Source organism: Adiantum capillus-veneris, chromosome 3 (genome assembly GCF_014529385.1).
Source record: "Adiantum capillus-veneris isolate H3 chromosome 3, ASM1452938v2, whole genome shotgun sequence".
NCBI classification, from domain to species: Eukaryota; Viridiplantae; Streptophyta; class Polypodiopsida; order Polypodiales; family Pteridaceae; genus Adiantum; species Adiantum capillus-veneris.
The window spans coordinates 177,148,308-177,166,232 of NC_140933.1; positions in this window are offsets into that span (position 1 = coordinate 177,148,308).

Below are 17,925 nucleotides of genomic sequence, written 5' to 3' on the forward strand. Positions count from 1 at the left end.
GTCAAACGGATCAATACTTGGCAATGTGGTACAAAATGTCTCCTTGCAGTGAAGATATGGTCATTTTCTCCTATCCTGATAATTGGGACTCTAATGCACCCCCAATTCTACAATTCCCCAACATGATGACATCAACACATGTGTCAAATTTGGTATAAAACTGAGCATTTCATCTTCAACGCCCCGAAGATACTAGGTAAACTTTTCTACCATTTTTTGGAGTTTGGAGCTTACTAATGTGTTCCCCCACTAGTGATGAGCATATGGTTCAATTTTGATGCAATTTGGGTCTGGTGTGGCCGGTGTAATCATCTTTGTTCCTGAAAGTGCCCAGATTGCCTTGTGTTCTCGTGCCCTCTACAGCCCTTGTGGTCGGTGAATTGACCATCAAAATTCTTATTGGTATATTTAGGACCTCACCTCTCATGGATGGAGTGAGTAAGAGCTGACAAACAGTGCATAGAAGTACGTAGAAGGTCACCAAAATCCGCTACCTAGAGCTCTCTCTCCAAGGACTAGAATGGAAATGAGAGGAAAAATGTCCTAAAGGACTATACATAACTATACTTTTTTGACACCCCCCATCCTATTCTTACCCATTGAGTCTACTAGGCTTCAATAGGTACTCTCGGATCAAAAATTTCTAAAAATCAACGTCCCTGGATGCTTCTCTCACAATTTGTCCCACACGGTTAGTGAGTTGGAGTGGCCGTCGAACTTTTTTAATCGGAATTGCCCCCAAAAAACTTTGGCCTTTCCATTGAGCTTTGAGATTTGGTATTTGAATCAAAAATCCAATTTTGACATTCTTGCTTATTTATTTTGTTTTTTATTAGCTTTTTATTAGCAAAAATTAAAAGAAATTAATCAAACTACTCAAAAAAATTCCATTCTACACTCAAAAATATTTAAAACACTTTTAATGTTATTATTTGGCTATGTTTTTGTGGATTGCTCCATTTTGATCATGTATTTGGCCTGAAAACACACAATACAAGTAAAAATTACACTATTTTTGGTTTTTTGATAAGTATGTATAATATACACACCTAAGGGTTATGATATTACATTCCCCCATTCTTCTAGTTATTAGGGAATCTCATATTATTTTTACAAGAGTCCTACCAAACGACGAGTGAACATTCTCGAGCAAAGAATAAAACGAGCAGTTTTCTCACAAACATTGAGCTTTGTCATTAGTATCCTCTACATATATCAAGTGGACACATCCACGGATTGCTGAGTGCCTTTGCAATGGAGGAACCTGTAGGAAAGTGTGTAAAGTAGTTAAAATACATCTCAAGAAAAGAGCTCAAAGCTTCCCTCACTATATACTGAGAAGACATCTAGCTTAAACTAACTATATGTAAGTGCAAAGTGGTGCAAAGTTGGCATGGTCAGTGTTAGATGAAACCTATTTAAACCGGATTCAATTATAAAATGTAAATGATTTGGTTTTTGTTAAATATCGATATGCTTGCCCTCATGGCAAAGCAGCCCTACCGGGTTGCTAGTTGATAGAAACCGGCTGGAAGCCTTTGACCAAAAGGTCTACACAAGGTGCTCATGTGCTGAGTTTGAGCTCGCTAAGTCTTGAGTTGAAGCCTGTGCGCTTACCACTATGCTACATGTGTGCATCTGGAAGGATCAACAAGCCTGCTTACTTTATGTTAAGCACAAATACTGCCCCCCAATGCGTGCACTGATCCGCTGTGGCAGTCATCCCCATCAACACGCATACAACCTGGCCAAAATTTAACCATAGCCAAATGATTTTTAGCCTGCCTTCAAGCGAAAAAAAATTTAGCCTGCCTTCAAACGATTTTTAGCCTGCCTTCACAAGTTTTAGTGTAATTATTCACAAAAGCTTCAAATTTTGACCCTTATTTTTGATGTTTTTACAAAAATGTACTTTTATAGCCTAGGTAGTGGTCATGTTAGCGAAATACAAAACACCTCCAAAAATTAAAATAAAAACCTCCTGAAACAGTCCGCGTCGGCGCAAACAGAGCGCACCAGTGGGGATTGTTTTGGGAATTGTTTTTTAAACTTTTGGTTGCGTCTGTTTTTAGTGGCGATTGCCTGGTAAGAGTATGTGGAGATTGTTCAGACATGAAAGTTAAAATAAATACCATGTGAGCACCATGTTTAAGCTTTTCTTTTAAAAATGAGAGCTTTACGTTTTTCTAGGTTAGTTCAACTCACCTGCAGATGCGCGCGAGAGAGAGAGAGAGAGAGAGAGAGAGAGAGAGAGAGAGAGAGAGAGAGAGAGAGAGAGGATTTCTCAGCTCTCTTGGCACTCACCTGCGGCACTAAAGAGAGAGAAAGATAGATGATCTAGAAGACCTGTGAGAGAGAGAGAGAGAGAGAGAGAGAGAGAGAGAGAGAGAAGGTATGCTAGCATATTCAAAAATGAAAAAAAAACCTTGAAAATAGTCCGCGCCGGTGCGGACTGTTTCAGGAGGTTTTTTTTTCTAGTTTCTCGATGTAGAGAGGATGGGATGCTTTATTTTTCCAGATTAGTTCCACTCACGTGTGCACAGAGAGAGAGAGAGAGAGAGAGAGAGAGAGAGAGAGAGAGAGAGAGAGAGGATTTCGCAGCTCTCTTGCGGCTCACCTACAGCGCTAAAGAGAGAGAAAGAGAGATGATTTCGTGGCTGAGTGGAAGACCAGAGAGAGAGAAAAGGGAGGCTCTGGTTAAATATCGGCCTGCTAGGCCGCGTGTACGTGGGCGTGACTGGCCGAGTCGGTCACGTCGCTTTTTGGGGGGACAGGAGACATGAACAGCATATGTAGCGCATGCGCCCTGTCATGTGCACATGCACACACGTAGTGTAGTGGTTAGGGTAGTACTCTTGGGACGTGAGGTCGGGGGTTCAAGACTCCGTGTGAGCTGCGTGTGTTGACTTTCTGGTCAACGATCACATAAGGGCTACCTTCGACCGGCAACCGACGACCCTTGCTTTGCCACGTGGCCTAGCAAGCCGAAATATTACCAAATCGGAAAAGGCATGCTAGCGGATTCAAAAATGGGAAAAAAAACCTCCGGAAATAGTCCACGCCGGGAGGTTTTTTTTCTAGTTTGCTGATTTAGAGAGAGTGGGATGCTTCATTTTTCCAGATTAGTTCGACTCACATGCGCATATATATATATATATATATATATATATATATATATATATAGAGAGAGAGAGAGAGAGAGAGAGAGAGAGAGGGGATTTCGCAACTCTCCTGCAGCTCACCTTCGGCGCTAAAGAGAGAGAAAGAGAGATGATTTTGTGGCTGACTGGAAGACGAGAGAGAGAGAGAGAGAGAGAGAGAGAGAGAAAAGGCATGCTGGCGGATCCAAAAACGAAAAAAAAACCTCCAAAGACAGTCCGCGCCGGAGAAGGCATGCTGGCGGATTCAAAAACAAAAAAAAAACCTCCAGAAACAGTCCGCGCCGGCGCGGACTGTTTCAGGAGGTTTTTTTTCTAGTTTGTTGACGTAGAGAGCTTGTTTAGACAGAAAAGATAAAATAAATAAACATTTATTCATGTGTGTGTGTTTAAGCTTCATTTTTTTAGTGGCTGCTGCATGCGCAGAGAGCTTGTTTAGACAGAAAAGATAAAATAAATAAAAATTTATTCATGTGTGTGTGTTTAAGCTTTGCTCTACTCACCTGCAATCGAAGAGAGAAAGGAGGCTCATCTGCGACGAGAGAGAGAGAGAGAGAGAGAGAGAGAGAGAGAGAGAGAGAGTTGACCGTTTTATTAGAGTTGCTCAACTCACCTGCAATCGAAGAGAGAAAGGAGGATTTCTCAGCTCAGCTACGAGAGAGAGAGAGAGAGAGAGAGTTCTCAGCTCATCTATGAGTGTGTGTGTGTGTGAGAGAGAGAGAGAGAGAGAGAGAGAGAGAGAGAGTTTTCTTGGCTCCTCGGGAGGCGAGCGACTCGTGAGCGACTGTGAGAGAGAGAGAGAGAGAGTAGGCTTGCCGACGGCATTCAAAAATTCTTCAAAACTTGAAAAAAAAAACTCTTGAAGCAGTCCGCGCCATGTTTCAAGAGTTTTTTCTTTCGGTGTTTGGCTCTCATTTTTTAATGGTAGAGAGCCAGAGACGATGGTATGCGTCAGTTTGCAGTGGCCGCTGCCTGCACAGAGTTGACGGGTGTATATAGAGCTTCTTTAGACACAAAATTAATCAAAATAAAATTTTATTACGAGGTATAGTATACACTGTGGATGAAATTCGAAAAGATATGTTGTAATGTAAAATGCCTTGTTAATAACACTATTTTTGCACTCATTTTGTAAGCTTTTATCTTCCTCATTTTTTTGGCACGGACGGTTGCAGTAGCAAACCAGGCAGCCACTGTAACTCAAAATGGAGCCTTTTTAAAGGCTTAACTACTCTCCTTACGAAGTGCAGTAATTTAAGCTAACGACTTGGTTTGTTGTTGCAACCAGTCTGCACCAGCCAAGTCCCCAGCGTAACTTGTTGATTACAGACAAGGGGGACGAGATGAGTTTGTTGCTTAGTGCGCTAAGTGGGCTTACATGACTACAAAGTGGCAGCACGGCGGCATATCCAAACGAATCGAGAATATCCAAACTAGTCCTTTAAAAATATACTAAAGGCCGGTTTTCTGTGAACATTACCACCTATATTCGACCTATTTCATATACCTTGAACGTTATTTGAATTCGCTCATAGTCACAACTTGTTTTGTCCTCTACCAACAATGAGCCAACACATTAGAATCTTTGGACGTCAAAGAGGTCTAAAACTTGTTGTTATTTTTGACGCTCGGTTGTTGCACTTACGAAAGTGGAGTTGTTTCAGGCCTTGGGAGGCTCTCGAACAGCATTATAGGCTTGCGAGGTTTTGTTGATTTATTTGGAGAATCCAGGTGCCAAATTTTTGGTGGACTAATTTTGAGAGAGAGCATGTCACCTGGAATTGTGTTATGTCTCTAGCATGAAGAGACTAACTATGTCTCAAATATTCAATTTTCATCATGGTTCAAAAGTCTAAATTTTTGTCAATGGATTTGAAAACAACGTCAATGGCATAATTATTTTCTTTCCCCATTACTGCTCTTGTATCAAATTGCCCCCGGATTTTCTTGAAATTTGTTTTTGCTCAATTTTTTCCGTTCGGTGATTAGAACTCCCAAAAGCTCGCAGGTTAACACACAATTACTTCAATCATTGCCCTTTTTCTTTTCCAGATTCATACGCTTGAGTACACATTCAAAATGTATCCCTCCTTCTTGCTCAAGTCCTTTGGGACAACACAATACCATCCGGGTTGTGCGATGCATGGGTTTTAAAGTCGTGTCTATGCATGGAGCTGATTGGCTTTGTCATGCTATTGATGTCAATGCATGTAAAGACACTATGATGTGAAAGAGGTGGGTCTCTAGGATTGCACTCAAGTGTTTTCGATGGTGAGGTATCCTGTGTTGGAACTCTTTTGAAGAGTAAATCTTGTAGCAATTGAGCTCATTCTTCGATTGTGCAATATGCACTATTTGTTGCATGATGACTAAAATCCATGGTCACCATTATGGATTTTGGTCTAACTTTTGGTCAACATTTGTACCTAATTGCTTTGGGATTTTCCTTGATAACCGTTTACATCATTCTCTGTTTTGATTTTTGGTTGGCACTTAGGTTTCCAAAGCCACTTTGTTGTTTGTAATGGTGGTCTCCTTTGTTGAGGTAGGTAGTATTGGTTCACAACAGGCTTTTTGATGGTGTGTAGTAGTAGCTTTTTAGGCACCCAGATTGACTGAGGTTAGTTGATGAGTTGACTTTTGGATATCCAAATTTGCATGGTTCCTTGCATGTTATGATTGTAAGAAGAAATCTTTGGCGAAGCAGCAAATGTAATTGTGTCCTTTCTCCTGCATTGATTGGAGATCATCGAGAGCTTCTTTACATTCTTCTTTTAGTATGCAAACAGTATCTTCGCCTGTCCTCCTTTAAGTGTAAGCTCCAGAATCTTGGTATCCCAATCTTGAATTTATTTATAGGTTTGCATCCATGGAGCTCCCATTATTAAGTCTTCATTCATGTGTTTATCTTCTATACATATGAAAGTATGCTAGCAAGAGAATCCATAAACCATGATATTCAAGTTGATTTCTTCTAAAGTTGGAGTAACTGTCTTGTTGCATTCTTTAACAATGACTCGATAATACTCAAGTGGTTGAGTAGTCTGTGATAAGTAGAATACCTGACTGCATTGACTCTGGCACTTGTATCTCTACTAAGGACTTGACCGTGTAATTCTCTTCTAGATTCACCGTGATTTGAATATCAATACCATCCAGCCATTCGTCATCAATTTTGACTTCATTCACCTGTTGAGAGTTGAATCTCAAGGGTACTGAGGGGTAGAGCTTGGGAAATAGGTTGCCTTGCAGCTTTTCATTTCAATACTTGAATGCACGCTTTCTCCTCGGCCTCCTCAATCACCTGTTGTAGTTTAAGATTTCTTTCTTTTGCTTCATGCATTATTTGCAAAAGATCATTAGTCAAGGGTGCATGGTATTTGCGGAGTCCACGTCCACTAATACAATTTTCCAAGATTTCTCCATCTAAGGTAGCTAGTTTGACGGCGCCACTCTTCAATGACAAAAGGACCCATGTCCTTTTTTTTTGAACTCAGGTATATGTTGTTTCAAGGAGTATACTAGAACCAAATCCCTTGGTTTGAAGACTTTAGTTAGCAAATGTGAGTCAAGAAAATATTTTTGTGCATATATATGGGTAATGGCCGCTAATTGTTGTTCATCTAATTGTTCTAAGTACTTGAGTCATTCTGACAACTAGTGTCCTTTGGGTAATAAGATCTCCATTGAAATTATTTCATCCAGGCCATATACCAAGTTGAAAGGGATCGTGTTCAAAGCTGTTTTGAATGAGACTCAATACACCCACAAGGCTGAATGAGGATGCATTTCCCAGTATGTTCTTCCTGAACTAACAATCTTAGTTAGTACAGAGCTCAGAAATCTTTTTGTATGTTTTTCTTGACCAGTTTCTTGAGGATGATAGGGTGCAGATTTGTTACTGATCACCTCATTGAGGAAATGCAATCCTCAATCACTTACAAGCTCAATAGGAAGTTTGTAGCTAGTGGATATGCATTCTAGCATTGTTCTTTCTATTGACTCGTGCCTTGGCCCATTTGGTTACGTAATCTGTGGCCACAATAATATATTGCACCTAAGATTTGTATCCCAATGGTTGTATCGAACCCACAAAGTCTATACCCCACGTAGCAAATGCACGTGCTCTCATCATATGTCATAGTGGCATACTATCAATTTGTGTTGGCATCTTTGCTCATTGACATGCATCGCATCATCGAACAAATTCTTTTGCATTGGTAAAAGAAAGTTGGCTATTAGATGCCTGCCATGAATATAGCTTTGGCTATGATTTCATGGGAGAAGTGACCCCCTGCTAAACTTGCATCTGCTTGCTCTAAGATACAGGAATACTCCTCTTCATTGGCACAAAGTCTAAGCTATTGGTATTTCCCTTGTTGATAGAGCTGATTCCCAATCATTGTGTAATTGGATTCTTTAGTCTCTATTGCCCTTCGTCTGTGTTTACTCATGTCTTTTGGCAATATTCTCTTAGTCAAATATTTTACTAGGTATCTACTCCGCTGTGGTGTCACCAAAATCAGAAATAACATGGCATGGGGTATGGCAGTTCTTTCTTTACATTGAGATCAGTCATTCACATAATGATGAAAAACTCTCTTCATGGTAGGCCGGTAAACTCCCAACCAAGTTAACCATCGTAAAATTTGATCTTGCAAAAAAAGAAGATCTACTACAATGGTATGAGCTTGACTCACGCAGGCTTCTTTCTCCTCAAGATTAATGCATAGAAGCATAATTCCATCCTTGTTTTTGTGATACAACCTTCCAGCTAGCAATTGATGTAGGGCGGATTGCTCAATCAATCATGGTGTAATAGGGATTGGTATTTTGGAATCTACTTGTGCTATGATCATTAAGGATACAAGATCTTCTGACCATCTTGGAACCATTTCTATAGAGAACAAATATGCTTCCCTTGTAGTGAGTCTTAACACATGATCTGCTCTTTGGTGTGTGGTGCCTTTTTTGACTACAATTGTGAAGTCAAATTCAAGTAAGAGATGAACCATCTCACAATCCTTCCTGTATTGCACAATTTGTTCACTAAATACAGTAGGGCTTGATGGTCAACAAAAACGACAAGCTTGCTAGCTAACAAGTAGTGTCGAATTTTTTTGACTAAATATACCATACCAAGATCCTCTCTTTCAATGGTTGTGTAGTTGTTTTACGCCATGTTTAGTTGTCGACTAGCATAGGAAATTGGAAAATCCATGGTTCCCTCTCTTGGCTGGGCTAAGATGCAACCAATAGGAAATCTTGAAGCATCAATATGCACATGGGACACTTTGTTTCAGTTGGGAGATTTCAATATTGGTGTTTTAGTTAAATCTTGCTTAAGCTTTTCAAATGATTTGTCACATTTGTTGGTCCATTCAAAGTGAATAATAAGGCTATAAATGGGTTTAACAATTATTGCATACATGTAGATAAATCTATGATAATAACCATAATGTCCTATAAATACTTGAACTTCTTTGACTGATGTTGGTCTAACCATTTCAACAATTACTCTCACCTTTTCCATGTCTGTGGCTATACCATTTTTTGACACAAGATGTCCAAGAATTTTGCCTTGTCTGACCATAAAAATATATGTTTTAGGAAGTTTAAGCAAATACTATATATATGGAATTTCTCAAAGATACATCGTAGATGTTCAAAATGACTCTCACGCTTTGTGGAGTGCACACAAAGATAACCATATATACTTCTAGAAAATTCCACAGATATTCCTCATTAGCCTTTGGAATGTTGTTGGTGCATTGATCAAACCAAAAGGCATGACTAGATAAGAAAAACTCCCCATTCCGTGGTGAAAACCGTTTTATGTTGATCTTTGCGATCTATAGTCAATTGGTGCTAGCTAGAGAAGCCATCCAAAAAGCTATAAGCCTCTTTTTCATCTACTCGTTCTTTCACATGATTTGTGATAGAAAGAGGATCGTTATCTTGTATAGTGGTGACACTCAACTTCTTGCGAGCACGCACTTTAAGTTTTCCATTATTTTTAAGCACCACAAAAAGTGGTGATACCCAATCAGTGTATTCTATTTCATAGATGACCTCGTCCTCTTTGAGTTTCTCAAATTTTTCCTTGATGTTTTTGGTGAATGTCTCATTATAGGTATATGGTCTTTGTTTGCTTGGCTTAGAATCATCTTTCATAGGGATAGTGTGCTGGCAGATGGTGGGATCCATCCCCTTAAGATCTTTGTTTTGTAAGACCATGTAAAGACATCCTTATTTTCCTTTAATGTTCTTATGAGAATTGCTTCTTCTTCTTGTGACGGATCTGTAGCTATGTATGCGGCTCTCGACTCTTCCCCATGATTTTGTGTTCTGTTTTTTTCATCAAAGGTTATTTTACTTTGGTCTTATCAGGCTTGTGCAACTTTGGCTTTTTTCAATTTTGTTGATTTGAATGTTTTGTGTCTAGATATCTTTCAGTTTTCTTATCTTTTAAGCACTCCGCTGCATCTACTTTCACCAAGAATTGAGTTTTGTTTTCCAGTGAAAGTTTTTTAGTTTTCTTTCTTTTGTTATTGTCCTATTTCTTGCAATATCCTTGTTGGCATATTTGATGTTTCTTTGGAAACTTGAAAAACTTTTCTTCTCCTCCCTTGAGTAGAAGTTTGGCTCTTACAAGCTCTTTTTTTGAGTTTGATTCCTCCGTGGTTGTTGTTTCTTCTTCCAACTCATCTGTGGCATCATAGTAGTGATCGGAGGAGACTTGTTGCTCTTGGATCATTTTGATAAATTCCATCTAGATTGGGACTATATCATAGCCCTCTTCATAAAACAAGTGTGTAGGTGTAGATTCATTAATGCACACATCCATTGTGGCCAAAATTTGGGTCCACTCAAAAGTTTCAATTAGGGAATGGTTCATGTATGTAATCTACATCAGTCACTTCTTTGTCTAAAACCCATTCTTCCCTTCATAAACTGATGGCTTTATAAGCCTTGCACATCCAAGTTGGAGTGTCTTTGTGTATGCATGATGGCAGTTTAGTCTCTGTTGAGGTTTTAGAGTCCAATTCCTGTATAGGTGTCCTCATGACATCCTTGTAGGAGTGGTCTTTTAAGTTCACTCCTGTAATTTCTCCTACTTGTTTCAGATAGAGATAATCATGTTTCCAAACTTGGATTAATTGTATATGTCTCAGCCCAATATGATTTCATAGTTGAGTTTCTTTCCAAAATCTACAATGGAAAAAGTGTGTTGGTAGTCAATCCCAAAGGACTTGACTACAACATTCTCTAGTAATCCCTTCAGTTTCTCTATGTATCCATCTGCCAATTGTAGTTTCATCCTTGCTTGATTGCTTCCTTTCCCCAGGATTCCCATAAAGCTTTGATTTCTATGGTAGTGCCAGCTCCACCGTCTAAAATAGCCATGGTTGTTACATCATTGTATTGTACTAGAAGGGTAGCATTTCCCTCATTCCCTTCACAGTAGTCCCCTACTTTTTTCATGGGCACCGAATCGACATGTTTGGTCCTTGTTGATGGGTTAGTGGTTGCAGAAGCTTACTCTCTAATCATCAATGATTAGCGTTAGGCTATGGAGGGTGAAGCCTTAGCTTAACCATGGTATTAGGGTTAGGGTTAGAGAGACGATGATTAGGGTTAGGTTATGTCAAATCCAAAAGCATAGAGAGAGAGTATAGACACAATTGATAAGAGTCAAAGTGCATCTAGTTACTGAGAAGTAGAATCTATATAGGTTTGGTTCTTTATAATCATTGGCTAGATAGGTTTCTTCCTTTTTCTATTGGACCATGTCATCATATATCCGTCCCCAAGTGGCTAGAGGTCTTTCCCATAGTGGTGCCACAAGTTGGGCTTACTCTAACAAATGCCTCCTTAAGCCAAACTTGGGGTTTACAAAGCTTTCATGTATTCATGTGGAGATAGGCGTCATCTTAGTGAGTGTCAAATATAGCACCCAAAATGCAAAGGTGTCCTCCCCAAAGACTTGTCAACAGGGTGAAAGACCAAAATCACAACATCCTCCCCAAAGAATTGTCAACTGGGTGTAGGATCAAAGAGTGCACCTTCCCTAGAGATTTGTAGGCAACTAGGTGGTAGGTAAAAATAAAAATGTGGTGCTTTCAAATGGTTTTGTGTATTTTCCTCCGGTGTCAAAGGGTCAAATGTGTTGTTGATGCCGTCTTCAAACTTGCAAAGTTGTTTGTCAAAGTCGTCTTCAAATCTTTCTTTGTCTTCATCTTGTTGTTGTTATTGTTTGTCGTCTTTACCTTCATGTGATTGTTGTCTTCTCTTTTTTTATCTTTGTTTGTCCATTGTGTTGAGGATGAGGACATCTTGGCCAACGGTGTAATACACACATATGTAACATGTTGTGCGCGTATGCTCGTGCTTATGGGCGGTCTTACTGTACATTCAGTGTGTAGGCAGATTCTAAACCCGTGTAAAGTGTTTTCTTTGACAAATATTACATACATTTCATAATGGGATTCATGCATGTGTGGTTAATACAAGGTAGTATGTGAAATCATGTGCACTGATTGCATGCCCATTCTCTTCCAAAGATGATAAAGTGAGGTATCAAAAGTTGAAGTTTACAAGCTTTTGTGTACACTTATTTTATGGTTGTGGGAAAGTGCCCTCAGCTCAACAACACTTGGTGCTGTGGTTTCTTGTAGGGTGAAAGCATGGTTTGGTGGTACAAAAAAAGGACCTATTTTGCTTCTAGCTGGTTGGTACTTCTACATATGTCCACACTTTGGAGGGAACCTTTTTTTTCATCTATGTTAAAGAATGGTAGGAGCGAAATTTGTATGATTTAAACTTTCGGTGAAAGAAAACGTGGGTGGGGCAATAAGTAATGCGAGTGGTGTTTTGAAACCGTGCCAAAAGTCCCATCACAATACCATGTGTTTGTGAGTGGCACAGTTGCTCAACACATTTTTCAGCTTCCGTCTTGCTCTCTTACTACAGCACCTTCTGCAAACCACTATAGTTGCTGGTAACAAGCTCCCCGCTTACTCACAATCAGGAAGATGAGGACGCCAGCGAGGAAATCAGCAACCAAAGCGTCACCGGACAATGGGAAGAAGAAGAAGAGGACAATGGATGCAAAATCCCCTCGGAACATCGATACCCCAAATACGAGGGCTAGCAAGGGGGCCTCCTTTGTGGAGAGGGAGAAACCTGCTATGTCTATGGAGACTTCATTTAAGCGTGGGCCTTGTTTTGCCGATGATGAGACTCCACGGTCATCTACAACATCTAAAGGTAGGTGCTATGAGAGCTCTACATTTTCTGGTGATTTACCATTTTCTTTTCCATGCGTGAAAGCTTCTACATGTCTTTTATCTGATGAGGTCTGCATTTTATTTTTTTGTATGCAGCAAGTACATGTGCATGTTTGGGATTTTCTTAGGAATTTAGGGTTTAGGAAAGTTACAAATTTATGTGGCTAAGCTGCTCTTTAGATTGATAACTTGCATGCATGCAAGTGCAAAAAACAATATATGTTGTGCATGAGCATAGCACAAAGTTGAAGCTCAGTAGGGCTGTCAACATAACCAAATTTGGTACTAACCAGTACCAAATTTGTACTAACCACTACCAAATTTGGCTTTGTACACAACTGAATTTTGCAATTGTCACCTGAATGAGATACATTCATTTCATTCCATGTGTTTTGTTTTGCCCAACTGAAATGAGGCATATAGGGTGAATAATCAGGTATTTGGACTGCTGGAATGAGGACATGTCTTTACTTGCGTGTTGTGTTCACATCACAGGAAAAAACAAGATGGAGGAGTATCCTATCTTGACAATGTTCTGCTATACAACACAAGAGCTTCATGATGAGTATGGATTGAGCATGGAGGGGGTGTTACCAAACAATCTTACGGAAGATGGCATCCACGATGACCAGTGGCTCACTGTATTCAAGCATTCTAGCTAGAACAAGACAAAGATTTACTTAAATCACGTGCAGGTACAGCTTCAGGATGAATGCGGGTTCCTATTCCATAAGTTTGCCAAGCCCCACCATCATGTGGGGAGATCACTACAAAATTTGCCCGTTGTTTTGCATATGAGAAGTTTCATGTAGCCACAAAGGACCCTGCGGGCCATACGGTTGCATGGGCCACGTTTGGTGAGAGTGTATTGAACATGTGTTCCTCCTGACCAGGAGGCTTGGAAAAGAAGGTTGAGAATTGGCGAAAGGAAAATGGTGTGTCCCAAGGATGCCACCCGTCAAATACCAAGAAGCCCCGACTTACGCCAGTTGGTAGTATGCCCCCTACAAAGAAAGTCCCCTCACAGCGTCATGAGGAGAAGACACTTGATTATATTGCAAACCTTGAAGCTATGGTTGGGAGAGTCCCTCGGACATGTGTGGGGGTCGCCGTGTTTATCGGGACGGAGAGAGTGCATGTAGACGTGAGAGAGAGAGAGAGAGAGAGAGAGAGAGAGAGAGAGAGAGAGAGAGAGAGAGAGAGAGAGAGAGAGAGAGAGAGATGACACCATGATATGCAATCCCCAAAGTGTGTAGAATACTCACACAGATGATGTATATATAGAGGGGACCCAGGTTCTATATATGGAGCTCGTGCTACTTATAGAGCTCAACACCCCCACTCAAATAAGGGTCCCTAACTGTGGATGAAAAAACCCTTGGGGGTTCAAGGGAAAAACCCACAGCTCTATATACACCCACCGTTATATTAAAAACATCATTGAATTTACAAAGAATGCTTATCAGGAGCTACATCACTCCCATCAAGTACAACGATGGCCTTAAAAAACTCAAGAGAGAGATATCTTTGTGTAGACTGCCAACATCTGCTCACCAAAAATGTCTTCATAGACTTCTTGATTCTGCCATAATCTCTTCACCAAAAATGTCTTGATAAACTTTAACTTTGGGTCATACCTGCAATAATCATAAACTCAAGAAATACAATCAAGAAAATCTTAGCAATGTCAATGAAAATAATCACAGTCAAAATGACATAAGAGACGGTTTGCAATGCTGTCCTTTTGATAACATAACAATGGATAGTACATAAATACATATATGACATGAGATGAGATCCATACAATATTCAAGAAAATGGCCACAATAATGATGACATGGCAATCAGATAACACATATGCATGTATAACAAAATAAGAGTATATGTGCACACATATGTATATATAACGAGATGATCTCCATATGATGACATGAGGATGACGATGTCCAAGATGATATTGAAGCCATAGCCATGATAACGATGGCATGACGATCATATAGCACATATGTATGTATAAAAAAATAAGAATGTTTGTCTACACATATGTCTGTATAAAAAAATAATAATGTATGTGTGCACATAAACACATGACACAAGATGATGTCCAAGCAGGTATTTATAACAATGACCATAGTAATGATGGTATGACGATGACGATGTCCAAGACGATATTCATAACAATGACCATAACAATGATGCCATGCTGATTGGATAATGTCCGCGACGATATTCAAGAAAATGGCCACAACAATGATGGCATGACGATGACGATGTCCGAGATGATATTCATAATAATTGCCAAAAAAAATGATTCCATGATGATCAGATAGCACATATGTGTGCACATAAACACATGACACAAGATGATGTCCAAGTAGGTATTTATAACAATGACCATAGTAATGATGGTATGACGATGATGATGTCCAACGATGACGATGTCCGAGATGATATTCATAAGAATTGCCATAACAATGATTTCATGATGATCAGATAGCACATATGTATGTAAAAAGAAATAAGAATGTATGTGTCCACACAAATGCATGACACAAGATAATTTCCAAGAAGATATTCTTAACAATCAGCATAGTAATGATGGCATGACGATGACGATGTCCGAGACGATATTCATAACAATGGCCATAACACTGATGGAATGACAATGACGATGTCCGAGACGATATTCATAACAATGGCCACAACAGTGATGGAATCACGATTAATAATGTCTACAACAATATTCATAACAATGATAGTAATGATGACATGAGGATGACGATGTCTAAGATGATATTCAAGACGATGGCCATAACAAATATGGCATCACGATCAGATAACACATAAATGCATGACACAAGATGATGTTCGAGAAGATATTCATAACAATCACCATAGTAAGGATGACGATGACGATGACCGAGACGATATTCATAACAATGGGCATAATAATGGCATGACGATGATGATGCTCGATGATATTCATAAGTGATTTCCATAACAATAAGTGTACAGGTGGCAAGATGATGCATTCAACTCTATAGAATGATCATCAAGGCACAAAATCAAGTAAATTACTCCATAAAGAATTTTAGTAATAATTCATTGTAAACTATATGAACTTCTTTACGAGTGATAGAGCACCAAACTCTCTAATATTGGTCATGTCACTACGTGAGCATTAAAAATTGAAGTTAAAATATTCAACACAATGTCTAGTAGACCATCATACCAAGCACTAATGCTCAAATCCTTGGAGCATCATAAATTGAAGTTAAAATATTCAACACATCATCTATCAAATCATCATATGAAGCACTAATATCAAAATCCATGGGCAAACTATTCCATGGGATCAAAGTCAGCTAGTATACAATTCGTCTCTGTTGAATGAATTCAGTGATAAAATATGACACAAAATCCACATAGAAACATAAGCCTCACGTACATCATAAGAGCTCTAAGAACATAACCCGGTCCAACAATTTTTTTTTCACGTGATTTTTAAGGGCCTATTCAGTCAATCTAATTCTACAATATCAATCAAAGGAATAATGAAAGGAATTCTATGGTTTACAAATCCATAAAGTCCAACTAGAAATATAAGCCTCACATATGACACAAGAGCCTTAAGAACGTAACCCCTACAATTTTTTGTCTACATGATTTTCAAGGGCCTGTTCAATCAAATCTCAGTCTGTAATTTCAGTCAAAATATAATGAAAGAAACCATATTAATTGCAAACTGCAACCTCTTCTCACAAACTTATCGCAGAGCCTACAGTCAGTACCAAGACCAACTTACTCATAAATAAACAAAAAATTCATCATCACCATTGATGTCAAAGCCATGGGAGCTAGACGTTACTCTCATGAGAGTAGTAGAGACCAACTTACTCAATAAACGGCCATGGGCTGACATCACCTAAACAGACGTTGAGATCATGCAAACATGCTCTTTGATTATCCATACACACAATGTTACCACCAGCGTCACATCACTCAAAGACCACACTGGTCAATGTCCTAGATGCCTATGGGTGTCTAATCTTGTATTGATTCCAATTGCAATTTACATCTTAGTCCCCATCAAGACCTTAGACGTCAACTATCCACAATGATGTCTTCAGCCATCACATCCAGGCTGCGACCTAATGAGTGAAGGACCTTACATAAAACAATGTATACTTGAGTATGTCTGCATGTAAATACTATAACACAAATTGAAACTCATATCAAAGCAAATTTCGAGGACCCTGTCCATAAGGCAACTCTACAATCCATACCTCAGTAAGGTCTTTCGTGGTTTCTGTTTTTTTTCCGGTGCATGCAGGCCCTTGAGGTGCACCTCCAACGTTCAAATGAATTGCACCCATCAATGTTCTATAGCACCTATTTGTCAAGGGAACGATGACCAATCTGCTCAAGTTTCCCAAGTTCTCATAACTATATTGATTGCTTTAGGCACCATTTAGAGTACTTTGATCAACCGACATCTTCAAAACATCCACATGCTTATGAAATGTGGAAAAACACTATCAAAGTAGAAGTCTAAGACCTACGAGAAAACTTATGTCAGAAAAATCTCAAAGGACTCTATTTTAGCTTATAACAAAGTTAAAAATTGGGGGTTGGTGCCAAAAATAGGGTATGCAAACATGACATGCTGTGGTGTAGAGACATACGTAAGCTGAGGGGAGAAAATTTTGGATCGTAGACATGAGGGCTCACAAGGGTGCCAATGAAGGCTTGCCACTGCTAAAAGTTGCGCACCTGTTGACTTGCTACTCGTTTTCTCCTTCAACTTCAAATACATTGCTTTAATAATTGCTGCATTGCTCCCACCTGATAGAAGTGGTGTCAATTAGTCACAAGAATATGCAACACTAAAATAATATCGTAGGCTTGCGGCCGCTCGTTGCTTTGATGGCATTCCAATCCAGCCTATGAGCTTGCTTTTTGTACGTCATTGCGGAGATGTGCCTACATACCTCATATTTGCGATGTTCTTGCTTCTTTATTATGATTATTCACTTTTTCAGAGCCCATAGGAGGTCAAGTTCAATTTGACGTAGTGCTTTTATAAATCAGGCTGAAAAGAGCGTGACGCCGCCCTAACGCGAAGTTAGAATCAACTCACACAATATAAGGATAGGCTTGTTTGACTTTTGCTCGCCTCACAGACCTGCATAAATTCCGGAATCGTTCACAGCTTCAACAACAGCCACATTGTTTTAAGAATCACAAAGCTATTCTAAGCTGGCCTATCTCATCATGCTATTTATAGCATCAAAAGCCCAGGCGTAGAACTTCGGAGGCTCTGTGTAGAGGCAGTAGTGCCATTCGCTTCTAGGGTTGTCTCTTGTGGCGATATGTTCTTAATATATGTCTCCGGCTGGGACCGGCGGTTGTAGCCGTAGCGAGGCACCGCTGCAAAAGCTTCACAAAACACAGGTCGGGCGGTATTTAACATCGCC